The sequence below is a fragment of the Catharus ustulatus genome, chromosome 12 (assembly GCF_009819885.2).
Source record: "Catharus ustulatus isolate bCatUst1 chromosome 12, bCatUst1.pri.v2, whole genome shotgun sequence".
Taxonomy (NCBI): Eukaryota; Metazoa; Chordata; class Aves; order Passeriformes; family Turdidae; genus Catharus; species Catharus ustulatus.
Genome location: NC_046232.1, coordinates 5,655,129 through 5,671,993, shown reverse-complemented (window position 1 = coordinate 5,671,993; position 16,865 = coordinate 5,655,129). Strand labels below are relative to the sequence as shown.

At 41.3% G+C, this 16,865-nt stretch overlaps 1 protein-coding gene across 1 annotated transcript in view; it reads right to left on the bottom strand.

Annotated features, from left to right (window-relative positions):
- The window catches only part of TRPM1 (transient receptor potential cation channel subfamily M member 1), a 95,914-nt gene extending 87,549 nt beyond the window's left edge, over positions 1 to 8,365 (bottom strand). The window contains exon 1 of the mRNA XM_033070809.2: positions 8,262 to 8,365. The gene's annotated coding sequence lies outside the window, so the exon portion shown is untranslated. The remainder of the gene's footprint in view (positions 1 to 8,261) is intronic.
- Positions 8,366 to 16,865: the final 8,500 nt, after the last annotated feature.

Genomic DNA, 16,865 nt, shown 5'->3' with positions numbered 1-16,865 from the left:
AATTCACGACTAGTTTGACAGAAGACGAAATTCTTGACTATAAAAACAAATTCTAGTTCATCAAGAAGTACTCTTTTGTGCTGTGCAATAGAACATTTGAAATTCCTTTTCTCCCCTTTAATAATTACTACAGCTTTTGGGGCCCAATCCTTACAGGTGTTAAATTCTCCACATAAAATTTACCATAGTTCAGATACAAAAGCAGTGCATATTTTAGGACTTAGACACAGTTAAGCATAGATTGGGTTTATGCCAGCCCTCAGCAGTAGGCTGAATTCCACCTTTAATGAAGTTGATAGGAATTAGGCTTTTCCAGGATCTCTAAGTTTGGGCCTACTGTTAAATTAGAAAACTGTTGTTATATTGTTTCACTGCAGCTAACTAATGCTCAATATGCACACATTTGAATCAGAATTTTGACATTTGTTTTTGGAAGCAATAAGCAGATTAAACAGAACTCAGTGAACACTGAAGACCTATTTTACCAGGACACATCTAGTTGTAATTGTGAATGGAAAAAACTTCCAAACTGAACAAGGAATAAACATGGCGATAAGGCAACTTGAACCACTGCTATTTTCCAATGAAATCTTGGCCTCAGCTTGATGCAAAAGGGTTTAAATTAGTTGTGATGGCAAGTAGTTTCTAGCAAGTCTGACAAGTGGCTTCAATGGAGACAAGTCTGAAAGAAAGAACTTGTAGCTTTGAACACACGCAGTTAGTCCTGATGACTACATTCCCAATTGACTCCACCTGCAGTCACTTTCCTCGATTATGCATTACTCTTGCTTAGCTTAACCCATATTTTATCCAAAGTTGTCTTTGGATAAAAGACAGATTCTTGGAAGAACTGTTTGCCCACAACTTACTTCTGAACTTTTAATTTCCCAACTTGTGTGGTCTGATGAAAGGGTGAAGGCATTCACCTTGGTATTACTAGCTGAAAACTGTATATCAAGCAAGATTTCTGCAGCAAAATTAATAAGAAATTTCCAACAGAAAGATACTTTGAAGAATTTCCCATTGGCACCCCTGAAACTGGCAGCTAGGGCTGCAAAGAGAAAGTCTGAACTGTAGTTTATATTTATGACACACATGGTTGCATGAATAATCAGCAAAAGAGTGAGTCCTCACAAACAAAAGGAGATGACCATAAGACTGAGGCTTTACTGCTGCCACTGAGCTTGGAGTTGCTACATCCATATTCACCAGTGCTTCCCAGCTGCTGTGCACTGCACCTCTGCAAAACTCCCAAGCTCTCATCCCAGCAACAGTCAGGACTAGGCAATTTCTCACCTCAGCCACTCAAGGCCCAACCCAACTGATGGCTAAGTCATCAAGCTGCATTTCAGCAGCCACATAATCAATACAGCTATGAAGAAAGCGACTCTGTTGATATAGTTTTATTTTCTATTATGTGTTCATCTCAAAGTAGCTGTGACCACAAAAGATTCCAGTGTGGTTGGTAAAGTAAGATGAACTGCAAATGTTCAGAGCTCTATCCTTTTGTTTCAGATCAAGAAACACTGAAGAGAAAATCATGACAGTGAACTAACATCAGTTAAACAAAATCAGTTAATTTGGAATCCTCACCTTGCATCATGCTTACAGCACCAAGCATTTTTCATTCATCTATTCCTTATACTGTTCTGTGTATCAGCAATTTTTTGTCCTACAAGTATAAAGAGTACTAAAACCCTTGAAATTCAATAAAGCATTTAACAAGTACATAACAAAACACACATGTACCTCTCTACTTCCTCCTCAAGTATCTGTCAGATGGCTAAAAATTTACTTTCATTATTCATTTTGAAGAAAAAGAATCCCTCTCTTCTATTACAGACAAGATATAGAACATCTTGACATATAAAAATATAGTTGTTTTTAAAAAAGCACTCAGATTTTAACTCCTTAGGATGAAGGAGTATCAGAAGACACAACAGAAGAGACCTCTCTTAGACCTCTCTAAACACCTCTTGGCAGCTCTCATCTTCCTGAAGGCAGGATGAGCCTTATTTAGCTTTCTGCTTTGCAAGAGATCTTTGACCCAAGCAAATGGCCACCACAACAGTGGTAGAAAAGACAACCACATTCATTTTCTCACCTGCACCCATTTATCTTACTTGTTTCCTTAACACAGAAAAATGAGAAGCACATACCTTGTCAGGCTTGAAGAAACACCACATCCTTAGGGTGTTAGTTAGACAAGCAAGATAATGTTCTGTCTAAAATCAAAGTATTCCCCATAGCCTTTAGCATGTAGAGGTTCTTTTAGCTCTGGTAGAGGATGTGCAAACGTCTGCTCAGAGTATTACTAAAGGCTAATTCCTAATTCCCTTGAGTAAGCCTGCTTGCTGCTACGGACTACTACAGGCTTTATTCCTATTAGAGACTTACTGGTTGCCAAAGGTGACAGTGCTGTGTCACAGATAATCACAAAAGTGATATGGTAAAGGGTTCCCGAAAGTTTAGCTTTGGGTAAAAAGATCCAAATTTTAAGTCTGTAGCTGTTTAAGCCTCAGAATCAAGCACATATTTATGTTTCACTTTTCCAGTATTAACTGATAGGCAATAAGGTCACGTACCCCTTCCACCCACAAGCCAAACTGCCGCTCAAAGAATCAATGACAGCAGATGGGAGCAGGCTGATACCACTTCCTACATGGCAGCAGTTATGAGAAGGTCAAGCCATGTCAGAAAAAGCAGTGCTTGCATTCAGTGTTGAATTTTGGGTGTAGTCTATCTAACCTTTTCTAACCAAATAACTTTAGAGCCAAGGCTGGCTACCAAACAAGGGAACAAATCCCAGGAGGGGTTAATACCTGTGACTCCACCCACAGCAGGAACAAGAGCAATGGTACTGACTGGAGACATTGTTTGATGTTCCTGCTACTTTAAAAGAGACCAGTACCTCACAACCCACCTGTAACCAACGTGAAACTCTCACCAACTACCTGGAAATGTCACTAGCCAGTAAGGCATTGTCCGAGGCATACATGAGTACAAGCATGAATTTACTGACATTCTGCATCACAACTTGTGTTTCTGCAAGGGAAATTCTGTACTTTATGTAAATGTTGACAAAAACCTAGATGAGGTATTTTCGGTGTAGGCTGACTTCTCTCATGGTGATGTTGTTTAAACAAACTATTTTGTGATATTTCACTTAGGTAACACAAGCAATCTTTGCAGGACAAAGTACCACGCAAGAAGATGTCTTGCAAATAAACCTTCCAATTTTTTTTTTTTAATTTGTAAGAAAAAAAGATTAATGGGCAGGTGAGTTTCCAAAGGGGTGACAAGAGAGCCATGGAAGTTCTCAAAGTCTATCAGTAGCCACTGAGCTCTTTTCTAAAATGCACAGAATAACACCCTTATATAACTGAAATTACTCTGTGGCCTGCTACTTTTGTAACAATGCCTTAGTTCCCATAACTAGCAAAGCACTTTAAATTAATCCACTTAGTAATTATCTTATTTAGCTTTCACTAGACTACCTTCAAAGTCCTATTTTCTGCACAGGAGCACATGTCATAAAAGACAGCATTATACAGGTTTGTACTCTGTTCTAAATATAACTGGCTTCAGTAGTTTTGCATGTCCTAAAAACAACCAGAAAGGTCGTAATTCATGCAACCACAAACGAGCCTTTAATTGTTCTTTACACTTCATGTATCCTGGACGGTTCCCACCTGGTTTCTCACGATGCCACACCCCGAGTCCTTCTGGTTTAGGCACGTTTCCTTTATTTCCCCTTTCTGTGCCTTGAGTGCAGCCAGGCTCGCGCTCAGCATTCCCAGCAGGAATTCCCGGCAGATGGCGCGAGCAAGCTGCCTCCGAGCAAGGAAAGGCTCTGCACACCAGGCGCCTTTGCTTTTCACCCTCACACTTTGCCGGCGGTATGAATTCCCTACTTAAGTATTTACCGCTCCTAGATGTTACTGAACTGCAAAAACATGGATCTATCTCCATCCGAAAGGAAGGTGAGGTGACACGTTTCATTGAGGCCGGTCCGGCAGCAACTCCCAAAGACAAAGAAACAGGTCAGAATGCATCTGATTCACACCCCAGAACAGGACTCAAGAAGGACATGAGGATTATGGGAGAGAGGAGGATCAATAACCCGAATTTCCAGAGGATCCTGAACTTTTTATTGCAGAATGAAACACAGCTTCCAATAGCAAAGAGGAAGTAGTATGTTCTCTGAAAGTTTTAATTCCTTGGTTGCATCCTCAGCTACAGTGATCCTTTTCTTATGGTGCTGGATTAACAGTGCAGTATGTGCCAAATGAAATCGTAATTTCTAATCTGCTTTTCATCAGTAGCTTTAATAAAGACCAAAAAATGAAAAAAAATTCTTGCTGGAACACTGGCCTTTAAAGTGAGTCTCTGAAAAATGGGCCCAAAAGATTAATTTTAATCTCCCTATACAGAACTGACTATAGCCCTGCTCTTCATACTGCTTAATTTTACTTCACTTTTAGACCTGTAGGGCCATGCACCCACACAGTGACTGCCCAAGAGCAACTGTGAAGGCTGGAAGGTCACGAGCAAGATGTGGCCAACAGACCACACATTACTTGCTTCAAAACCTCTAATGACTGAAGGCAGATTCTAACACATCCGAGAAGCAGATTATGAAAGAGACTCTTGGGAATAGTTTTCCAAATTAATTTTCAGGTAATGTAAGGTTTTGAGAATTTTATATATCTTAAATACAATCAAAATTCTACTGTCTGGCAGGGGAAAGGCTGTACTTACTGAAATTAGAGTAATGCAATTACAATCAGTTCAGACAGTTTGTGGATACTGATCTATTTTCACTACAATGCAAAAGTAATTGATGTAACAAAATCTAGACAATAATAAATAAAGCAGATAAAAATTATTAAGAACAAGCTACTGTTATGCTGTTAAGCTACAACAAAACTATGTTTGACAGGACCAAAACAAGAGCTCTGGCTAAGAATCTACTGCCCATCTAAGGGCCCTGACACAAACAAAACTGCTGAAGTCAGAGTAATACAATTAGCAGCATCTTGTTAGAAAATTAGACTTACAGCTAGTAAAAAGAGAGCCTTAAAACTATTGTTATTAAATTAACTCCTGGAAAATAAGGAGATTTATAGTTACTATAAAAGACTTCTTCACTGTTATTGTAAGCAGTATCAAACCCAGGCATTAAACTACAACTAACCTGAAAAATACAAGATTTTAATGGAGGCTGGAGGCTTTGCTTTTAATTAGTTCAACTAAAAAACCCAACAAACAAACAAACAAATAAATAAAAGAGAATGAGATGAACATTAATTTCTGTGTTTGGTTACTGTTCACAGACTCAGAGAATGCCCAGCCACTGCTTAGGATGCTGGGCAAAAGGTAATTAAATATATTAATATACTTAGGCCCTCAAAGTCCCTGAGCATTTGCCAATTCCCAGCAAGCCTTTCAGAATGTTCTAGCTCCCACTCTGGCCCATCAACCTCCCCTCAACTATTCTTCCTCCTTACCAGAAGGGAAGTAGGGGCTTCACTGCATCGGGCGATTCCTAAGCCAGAGCCATTTCTGCGAGCAGCCCCCACATGATCTCACTCCCGAAACCCAGGGCTACCTTCTAGGCAGTCAGCCCACATACCAGCTCTCCTGCTCAGTGCTTTTGTTCTTAAGCTTGATTAGGGGACAAGAATTTTTAAGTCCCCGTCTTCCTCATTTGCTGTGAACAGACCCTGCAAAGGTTCAAGGTGTTCCAAGCGTAAGGGAGCCAGAGCACACCATGTTCACAACACCTCCAGTGGGGCCCATGTCACAGCACAGTCTGGCAGATAAGCTGGCACTGAGCCACCATCTTTTCTGAAAGGGTCCAAGGAACAATCAGACAAAGGCAAATAAATGCTTTCCTTCTGTAAAGGGTCTTCCTAAGGGACTGTTTCCACTTGCCCATCCTTTTATGCTGCCAGCATGGTACAGAGGGAGAATGTATAAAAGAAAAGCTGATCTCACTTTCTGTGGTGCCTTTGTTGGAAATGGGATGGGGTGAGGATTCTGAGATGTCCTGAGAGGTTTTGAGGACCTTGGACAATGACTGATGTCTTTTTCATAAGCACTGAGTCAATTTGTTAGCACTGAACTTGAATAGGGTCGGCTTCTCCTGTGGTTTCTCCTGCTATCTCAAATGGCTGACACAGGAAACAGGGACACAGGCAAAGGATTGTACGCTCATTTTCCCACCTGTAAGATCTCTCCCAGCCACCATGTGTAGCACTGCTGCAGGCCAGCTTTCCCTGCCATCCTGAGCACAGCCCAGTGATACAGGTAAGCCATGTGTAGGTTGTATGCTGTGATGCTTGTCCTCATCTCCTGTAGTAGCTCATGATTAACCTCAAAAGTAGTGGTGTAAACCAGAAAGGAAAAAATACCCCTGCCTCCTACACATTAATCAGCTTTCAAGTCTCTGCAGTGCCTCTCTTTGGACAACTCCAGAGGTCTTAATCAATGTTAGGAACTATCTGAAGTTGTGAGGAAAGATTCTCACCCATTCACCCAAGGAAAAAGTGCATGAGAAGAATGAAGTCAAGCAATGCACAATACATTGGTGACTTCTGAGCATCCCTGTGACAGTTCAGGTGCCAGAGGTCTGCCAGGGACAGTACTACAGGACACAATGTTGTTATCTATGTCACACATGAGATATTCTGCATGCACTGTAAATCTCCCTAGCTGCTGAAGCTGTCTAGAATCATATAAGCAGAAAAGGATAACTTAGTCCTCTTCCCCCTTGCAGGATTGTGGGTCTTGTGCTCTGCTTCTTACAGCTATGTCACAGTATGGGCCAAAACTGACATTCTAAAAAACATGATCATCAATTAAAAGGCAAAGAGAATAGAGAAGGGAATCCCACTGACAATGTTGGGTTTTTTTCTCAGATGATGCCCTTTTTTTAACAGTGCTAAACAGAAGTTTCTGCAGTAAAAAAGTTTGACTAGTATTAAAAGTAGAAGAACAGGAAAAAAAGTAATTAAACTCACTGTTTTATGAATTCAGCTATAGAACTAATTAACTATTTCAGTTGTGAGCAGTGGCTGAAATGGGTTAATCATGAATGCTGGCAGGCCTACTTATATAGAGGAAACACTTCTACACCTTTTTGTATATAGTTTGCAACCCAGAAATGAACAGACGACTGTGTGCAAAGTCTGGTTCTCCTGATCTCACACTGATGTCAGTTCCAAAATCAACATTTCCTTCATTCAAATTCCTTGAACACAGGCCTACTTTCCATATTTGCACTCAGAACAAAAATATTGGAACAAACATAAGAATACTGTACAGCAGGTGTTGTGCAGCTCAAGATCTTTGTTCCTACTGGGATAGGTGGGGTTTTGTACTTTAATTGTGCTGTTAAGAAGTTTACATGAGTCATTGCCTTACCTCTTTCCTGCCTTATACTACACCAACAGGCATGTGGGGGTTGGACCATGTGTGTAGTTACAAGAAACTAGAGGAGTCCCTGCAGAGATACAAGTGTAGCTGAAGACATTGCTAATCTCGATTTTGAATGGCAATATAAAGGGAGAAAAACAGCTAACACTACTGAATCCCAGAAAAGCCAAATGAGGAACTAACCAAAAGTATTCAAGCTACTCTGAGTGCTGGCACTCCCACTGTTATTTGATAACCAAGGCAGAATAAATAATCAGCCAATTTTTTTTTACATTTATCTCCTGGGAGGGGGAAACAGGAAGGGAATGTAAGTTGTCTTCGTGGAATGTTGTCAGATGAGAATTAAAATTCCAGTCTTTACTGAGGCCTCTGCTGGAATGTGCAAAACACTGGGTACACTCCCCCGTGCACATAGACACTTTGTGTTTTATTTTTCCATGGCATGTTGCTTTAAAGGCTCACAGCTGCATTCTTACTTGGTTTCTTAGTAATCTGGGTACATAAACACAGTGACACCTAAAGCAGCCCTCCTCACCCTGGTGACTTGGTAGAAATAGAAGCTGTTTCACCCAGGAGTGAGACACATCTGAAAGTCCATGCTGGGTCTAGGAAGAAGTTTGTTGTATAGAGTGATCTTGAGGTTCGATCCGCTGCCTCCTGAAAGTTTCTCAAACACTCAGTAGTCAGCAGTGGGACAGTGTCAGGCCTGACAGCTCTAATTTCACTTTCAAATAGTTAGAACTTAGTTTAGGCACTAAACCACCACTGTTAATATTAACCATCTATCACTGTTGATTGTAGCTGCTACCCAAAGCACTTACCTTTCACAAACAATAGGATATTCTTTGGAGGGAGAGAAGGGGAGGAGGAGAGGAGAGACACAATTTTTATTGCCATGACAATTTCCCAGAAAATGTCTGAACATCACAGAGAAGGCAGCCCTGCAGAGGGGACAAACACATCCCTTCAGAAGAGGACAGTTCATAACAGAATTAGATAAATGTTTTCCCAAATACCAAATAAACAAACTATACAGGCCAGTCATTACAGGCAACTATTCAATAAATCATAAAACCACACTGTGTGATAATGAAGTTAGATGCCAATTACTTAAGTCTTTTTACAATCCTTTCCCACTCAATTCAGAGGCCAATTTCTAAGACAATTATAAATGGACACTCAAAGCTGGATGTTCCAGGTTTTTTTTTTTTTTCAATAGATACCTCATGATGCAGACATTACTTTAAAAAAAAATTACTGTGTACCTTAATGCCATTTGCTTTGCTCTAGACGTTTGAGATGTGCAACTGTGAAAATCCCACTGAATATTATCTGAACTTCTAGGAGCTTAAATAGCTTTGAAGAAATGCATTCCTGCATGAAATTCACCCTGTGCTGGGGCCAGAAAAGGATTTTGCCATCTCTGTCGAGAGCTAAGGTACACCTTGTGATGTACTGAGCAATGAATCTCATCCTGATTAGCGCTATGTGAAGTTGCACATGCCTTACTCTCAATTAGCGCTAAAACTCAGATCACAGAGTGTAACTTCTGTATGTGAGAGCAACAGGAAACTCACAGTACAGAGTCAGGCTTTACATAATAAACATCAACTCCTCCTCATGACACTGTCAAGTATTACATTCCTGGAAGCCACACAGTGCCAAAAGAGATTCCCCTTGCACGGAAACTTTCCAGACACTTCAAGTATTGTCCAGTTAGCAAGGGCTGGTGACAGAGTCCTGCCCATGTACCTTATCACTCAGTCACTACCTGCAGTTTCTGTTGGACTCACTGATGGCAATCAGGTCAACAGCTGAGTTTAAAATTTTAACTCACAAGTAATAAACATTGCTTTTCTAAGAGTAGTTCAAGTACAGTCCAAATTCCATATGAAAATTTCTATTTTCCAGTGGCAGAAGGGCTTCTTGAACTGGGCAGCACTGAGCACACTCAAGACAGCACTGTGTTCCACATGACTGTCACCAAATAACATCAATCAACGAACTCCATGAGCACAGACTGACAAAGTTAGCTTTCTTGGACCTCAGTACTGCATAGCTCATGATACAGCTTCCCTGTCACAGAATTATTTGGTCTCCTCCAGCCAACCATGCCATTCAGCCTAGTTTCAAATGCTTTAACATTTAACAGCCAGACAAAGTTAGCCAGGGAAATCCACATTACTCAGACAAACAGCAAGATTGCATTGGGTCTCTCCTAGATTTAGTAATCTAGGCTAAAAATAATCTATCCTCTGCACAACTATAGTTAAACTACCTGTTAGGAAAGACCAGGAAGAGAAAATTCTTAGCATTCTGAGCATGTTTACTCTTACTTTCTGAATACAGAAATTAGAGTGCATTCTTTTCTGGAGGCCAAACTCCAGTCAGCCTAGGAAAATACACAATTCCCCAGACCTAATACTACCTAGTTAGAAGAACAGTGCTTGAGTCACAGGCCTACTCATGTATTTGGAAAGTTAATTTTTAACAGTTCTGACCTCATTTACCAGGACAGCCTGTGCTTCTTCAACCCATCAGGGAGCAAATCAACTTGCTCCATTGGAAGACACAGTGGAATGATGAGCCCGCTGTGTTCACAAAATTCACCCAGGTTCCCTTTGGCTGCGTTTCCATCCAGACCTTAAAAAAATACCCAGGAAGAGGATAAGCTTTAAATGTCAAAAAGAACATATAGTCAGTTGTCCAAGACATGTTCACTAGTAGTACTGCTACTAAGTTACTTTAGACCTGATAAAATCATGTTTCCATCATTTTTTGCTTGTTAAACGAGACAATTATATACATAATTCTTTCCTGCAATATATTTTTTAGAGATTGTGTGTTATCTACAGAATTTTGAACATGCAGGTGGCCAGAGTGAACTGAACATTATTGCATCTTCAAGAAAAGGAAAATGAGCATATTTGACAGATAATTTGAAGTGCATGTGGGCAGATATTTTCTAGTCCACATATTCACTTCCATTAGATGTTTTGGGTTTTTTTCTAACGGTCTCAACAAAATTATTTACATTTTTCTGGAACAAATATTATATTTTAAAAGCCATTTGTTCACAAAATTGTCCAAATCTAATTGCATTCTCAGATATACTAAAACATAAAAAAATACAATTCACAGTATGAAACCAACCTTTTCTAACTGGTTTAACCAGCTTTAAAAAAGAAAAAATTCTTTCTCATTTCCCTTTTGCCTAGATAAAATAGGTTAAATACTGACAGACACTGTTACATGTTTGGAAACAGTCTGACACAGATCTTTACTTATCTCCTGAATGGGGATTAAAAGGACATATGGCCCATTTTACCATCAGCTGTGAACTTCTGACCTCTTACTGGTTTTTCCTAACTATAGTCTTCTTCTTTTGTTTTTTTCATTAGATATTTTCAGCTATGACTCTGAAAAACTTCTGCAGTCCCTAAAGCTTTAGATTGTAAATTTCAAATGCAACACATTATAAAGGTCAGTTGATTGCAGTGAAATATGCATCAAAGTTTGATCAACACAAATGAACTTACCAAATTACTCCCATCAAATTGGAGGGACTGCTTGACTACAGACTTACCATTATGACACAAAAACATTTGAGCAATGATCATCTGTCATACAAGGGGCAGAACTAAGTGACTTTTCATAGTACATAAAATAATAATCAGCCAAATAGTCCAAAAGTAAAGATTACAAAATTAGTTAGAGAGCAAAAAGTGAGAGTGCAAGCTGCTGAAATTGAGTTCTGAAAGCACCAGAAGATTGCTGTCCTTTGAAGAATTATAATTTGCTTTACTGTGTTTCTTCTACTCGCTCACTGATAATTCTCTGTGGTGTTCTAGTGTGATGGCAGGATGACATCAAGCCTGTACCTGACTGATGACCCACGCAGAGCTGCCTGCACTAACAGGCCAGCCTCTGTGAGAAGCTTTGGCACCACAAAGCCTCAGCAGTCCAAGTCTACCAAAGGCCAAACCTCCTGTCTACCTGCCAAAATGTTCCAACTGAGCAAAAAGTACTGCCCATCTCCCCTGCAGAGGCACCTGGAAGAAGCCCAAAAGAGGAACATACTGAAAACAGTCAACAAAAACCAAGGCAAAACAGAAGATTCCTCATCTTTAGAAGCCCTCAATAGGAAGATTTTCAGCAAGGCTACGTGAAAGAAAGTAACTGTTACTCTGCCAAAGCCAAAGCCAGAACGTGGGTATGCAAAGAGCTGAGGTCCAGCTGATCAATCAGGCCTGCAGCCCACTATTGATATTAATGAACATGTATTCTTATTGACACATGAAGCTGCACTAAGCAGTTAAGCTATTTTTACATTCAGAAATATAATTTTGTATTTCAGCTTTACAATAGACACATAATAAACTCCAAAATTCCCCATGCTACAAACTTCATCAGGAAAATCCCCCCGGTAACATAGTAAGATGACCAGTCTCAGTGCAGTGACTGCTACTACCCAGCAAAATAAAGGTCTGCAAATAGTAGCCCACAGTTTATTTGGTTCAGCTGTGCTCAATTTGCCACCTATTCAAAGAAAAGATGACACCCCAGCACACACAGCATACAAACAAGGCTACCCTTGAATGACTTACTAATTTTATTTGTCCATTTCAGAACACACAGGCTACTCAACACTCTCACTATTTCCATACAAGATTGATCTTTTTATCGTGTCCCAACTGTTTTTGTGTGTGATTCTACCATGCACACAGACCTGTATTTATGGAGACACAAACAGCATTTGCCTAAGGTTATTCTGTTGTGACAGAAGTCCATGCTCTAATCCAGTGGGAATTTACTAGCAGACACTTTTGAAGAATAACATGGTGCCACCGTCTCAAGAGGTTCATAAAGTATTTGTGGAGCAAATCAACCTTCTAAGGAGCAAAGGGCAAAAGCATTACAAATGCACACTTGAGACTCCTGTCCTAATGCTGTGGTTTAAAGTGCTGAGGGTGTCCATGCACTTAAGAGATTACTATTGCTCTCTTCACCCTAGATACCTCCAAGGCAAACCCTCTCTCTGCCACTGGTTGATTTGTTTTATATTAAAGGACATGATAGCAAAGGTTATGGGAAAAAACACATTTGTCCTGAAAAGCAAGCAAATCCCTAATACCCAGGGAAAGCTATAAAATGAGTGTCTCAGCTACTCCTAACCCACTCCAACTCGGTGACTCATGCTCATTTGCTCTCACACGGCTTTGCTGGCAGAGGCATGAAAGCAATTGGCCTTATTTTCAATGCCTGTCACACTTGGGCAGTCGCTGATCAGAGATAGCACTCCTGCCAAAGGGCTGGGTGGCTGAGTGCTCAAGGCTAAGGGAGGAGGGAAGCTGTTCCATAAAAGCAGTAACCAACCTGCTGCTTTTCAGATGAAGACTTGTAGGGAAGGTGTAAAATTGCAAGTATCAGATGTGGACACCTGCTTCCCCATCTCCTTTTACTGCCAGAGATGGAGTGCTTCTGACTAGATTTATCTTTGTTAAAAACAATGGCAATACAGAAATAACTTGGAGGAAGGAAAACTGTTGCCATACTCCAACGGACTGGGAAGTGAAATAATGCAATTTTTTAATGACTAACAGGACTACTTATCACTGTATAGAAATAAAAAAGCAAATAGAAATTAAGGTTGTAAGCAGCATGCTAACTATTGAAGTAAATTTTGTAATATGCAGCAAGATACTGCAGTATTTTTGAAGTCGAAAAAAAAAATGTTGATAGATGTTCCCTTCCTCAACAGTGCCTTTTTTTCCCCCCTCTGGCTGGGTTCACACAGGATACTGAAGCAGATGGCTCTAATCCAGTATGCCAATTCCTATGTCTCATTCAGCACAGCCTCTTTTTCTCTTTGACTACAGAGGATATACAAATACATTACAGAGTTACAGAGCCTCTGCAGTGAGACAAAGGCTCTTCACTGGTTTTACAAAGTACGGTTTGTGTGTAGTAAATGATATCCCTCTGCAAAGGAAAGCACTCCATTCCTTTCCCCACAGCTCACAGCGTGGGTGGACTGCTCAGCGAGCACATGTCGGCCTTTTTCTTGCATGTGTACCACTGGCCAGAAAGAAGGGGAAAATCCAGCAATTGCAGTTAGAACAGGTGGGGATTCCTGTGCCAAACCCCCAAGAGAAAAATACACGGGGGACGGGAAGAAGACGGTGCTCTCTCCTCAGGGGCAAGGGACAGGTCAGACACCTGCGCTAGCCGGCCCGCACAGCAGCGCTGCTCAGCGGGAGCCACGCACACCTCGGGCGGTGCAGCGGGGAGGGAGGCACCGCCCGGTCCCTGCAGCGGGGACGAGGGGCGCACGGCGTTCCCCGCCGCGGGGACAAGGGGCGCACAGCCCCCGGAGCAGGGATAGGGAGCGCACGCAGCCCCCGGAGCAGGGATAGGGAGCGCACAACACAGCCCCCGGAGCAGGGATAGGGAGCGCACACGCAGCCCCCGGAGCAGGGATAGGGAGCGCACACGCAGCCCCCGGAGCAGGGATAGGGAGCGCACGCAGCCCCCGGAGCAGGCCGGGCTCTCGCACGGGGCGCGGCCCTCCCCCCGCCTCTCTATAAATAGCGCGGCGCGGGCGGGGCCCGCCGGGGCACGCGAGGACAGCGCCGGCCGCCGCTTAAAAGGGCAACGCCGGTGGGGCCCGCCGGACCCAGCATGGCCCCACCTCCCCCGCACCTCTGACTGCTCCTCCTCTGGGTCCTCCCGCTCTGTGGCTGTAATATCGCATTCCAGGCAATCCTCGAGATTGAGCCTAGTAAACAAGGATATGCCGGATATCAAGATCACCCACATTTCGCATACCTCCCCCATTTTTAGTAGCAGGAAGTGTAAAAGAGAAGGTATATGAAGACCAAGAAGCAAAAGTTTCTGAGGTTTAACATTTCCTACACCAGTACCTCTGCCTAAACTTGCTTATAGTTGGTCCTGACTGACAGAATGCAGTAAGGTATGTACATCAGTAGTGGAAATTTCCATTTCACCAGGTGACGATTTTGTCAGGAAGAAAGTGGCTGAAGAGAGAGCCTGCCCCTGTCAACCCTCACTGTAATTTAAAAGGTTGGGATAACCCAAACAATGACCTTCAAAGCCTCTCAACTTCTGCTAAGACCAGAAAGATATTACCCTTTATCTTCAGAATGCAAAACATGTGCTCTAACCAAGGTAAAAACCTTTCCAGACAGGACTTTGATCTTATCAGGCCCTACCTGAACAACAGCAAGCATCCAGCACACGTCTAATGTCTGAATCTGCAGTTCAGCAATAATTTCACCAGCAGGTCAGAGAGCTGGAATCCGTATTCCATGAAAGGGACTATAGAGTTATACTTGGCTGTGCACCTCACTTACCAGGAAACAACATTAATTGCTGCTTTCCACCTCTCCCTCGCTCTCAACAAGCCACAAAACTTGGTACGCTACATTCAGTCTTCAGGGCTTAAACAGAAATTACTGGCTTGGCCCTCTGCCTGGCAGAATTAAGTCAACCTTGAACTTTGCAAGATGACTAAATTTATAATGTAGTCAGCAACATTTGTGTTTCCCTAAGTCCTCACTTTGTGGCCTGGACACAGCACTTTGACACAAGCTGCTGACTACTCTCCTTCTTCCTATTCACTCAAGCCCGATCATGTGTAGAAGCCAAAACGAGAACAGAATTAACTCCATGTTCCCACCAGCTGGAAATATGTCTCTTGCATCAGGATTGCTTGGCTATTTTACATCTAGCAGGATTATTGCTAACATTCTGAGAAATTAACTTAATCACAACAGCAATAAAACTTTCATCCTGTTTTTTCTGTAGTAATTACGCTACCTTTTACTCCATTTTCTTGCTGCTATCACTGTACTTGTCACAGGTAGAAATCTGAACTTGCCTCTTTTGACTCATCTGAAGGGAGCAGACCCAATTCTATACAAACAGCTCTTTTTCTGTATCTCCATCTCCTTGGCCACACAGCGATACATACATACACTCACTTTTTATGGGTTTGGGATTATTTCTCACATTGAAATTTGTATGCAGGCAGAAAAGAAATAATCACATATACAGTTAAACTATGCTGCCCTTTGTGTTTCACATCATGCAGTTACAATAAGGATACACAAAGATACACAGTTCACAACTACTACTGTAATTATTGCTATCTCACAGCCTTTTAAGTGTTTAGCTGCCCAGCTACACTGCATGGTGGCACAATCACATGAGATTTACAAATACCATGACTTTTCTACACTACAAACTCTTCAACCACCAAGTATTGTAGCACACTTCAGAATTAGAGGCAAATGTGTTCTACACCCTCCCCCTACTTGCCAGAATACCCTTTTGGCAGACAATACATTTTGGTAAGCTTATTTTATTGCGTGGGATTTTCTCGCAAGTTATGGTATATTCAGTCAACTAGACCTGGAACTAATACCTTTGATTTTCCAGTTTTCTATACCATACAGCCATATACACATGAGTTGGAATGCTCTGTTACCAGTTTTTGAATCTGCACCTTTGCACCAATACAAAGTGAAACCCCACAGCTGGGATGGTGGAAGTAGGTGAGCTAATTTATTTAAGCCTCTACAAACATGAAGAGAATCATAGTGGGGTCTGTCTGGATTAACACACATTTAATTTGAATGTTTTCAAAAGTGTTGTTTTTCTCGTAAAAACATCAGCTTGCTCTGGCCAGCAACCTTTAAGAGGTCTTTGCCAAGTTAAGAACAACACTTCATCAAAACACAGTACTGTGCAAAGCATGTAAACATATGCCATAAAGGTTACGCTGTTATTCTTTCTAGCCACAGATTACTCTTGTTCTCATAAAGATGTTTCACGAGGAACATTTAATTCAACTAATATGATTCCTTTGGTTTTGAAATTACATACGTACTTTTCAGAGGCATCACCAAAGTTTAATCTCCAGCATGCTGAAAATAATGCACCACAGTTCCCAGAGGGAAATTTATATGCAGTTAAATTACATATTCATGGTGAACCCAACAGCAAACAGATAGACTGCTGAGAAAGGAAGTCTCAGTCAAGTCAAAAACCAAAACAATCTACTTAGCCCAAACAAATTCAGAGATAAACTAACCTTCCTACTTGGGGATAACATGGTATTTTGATTACTAAACTTTAGTCACATGTGTATGAACACACAAGAGTAGCATAAAAAGAGGGGGAAAATCTTTAAAGAAGGAAAACAACAGATAAAATAATAGGATAGAGAGGAGGTATTATGACTGGCAAAAAAACATTCAGCATTTCAACAAGAACAGGAATATTTTTCAACAAACAGACAATATCAAAGTTAATAGGAACAGTGGAAGAAAACTTTGAATGGGAGGGCAACAGGAAAAAAGAACTGAAAAAGCTGAGGCAATTTAGTAAGAAAAAAAAAGATG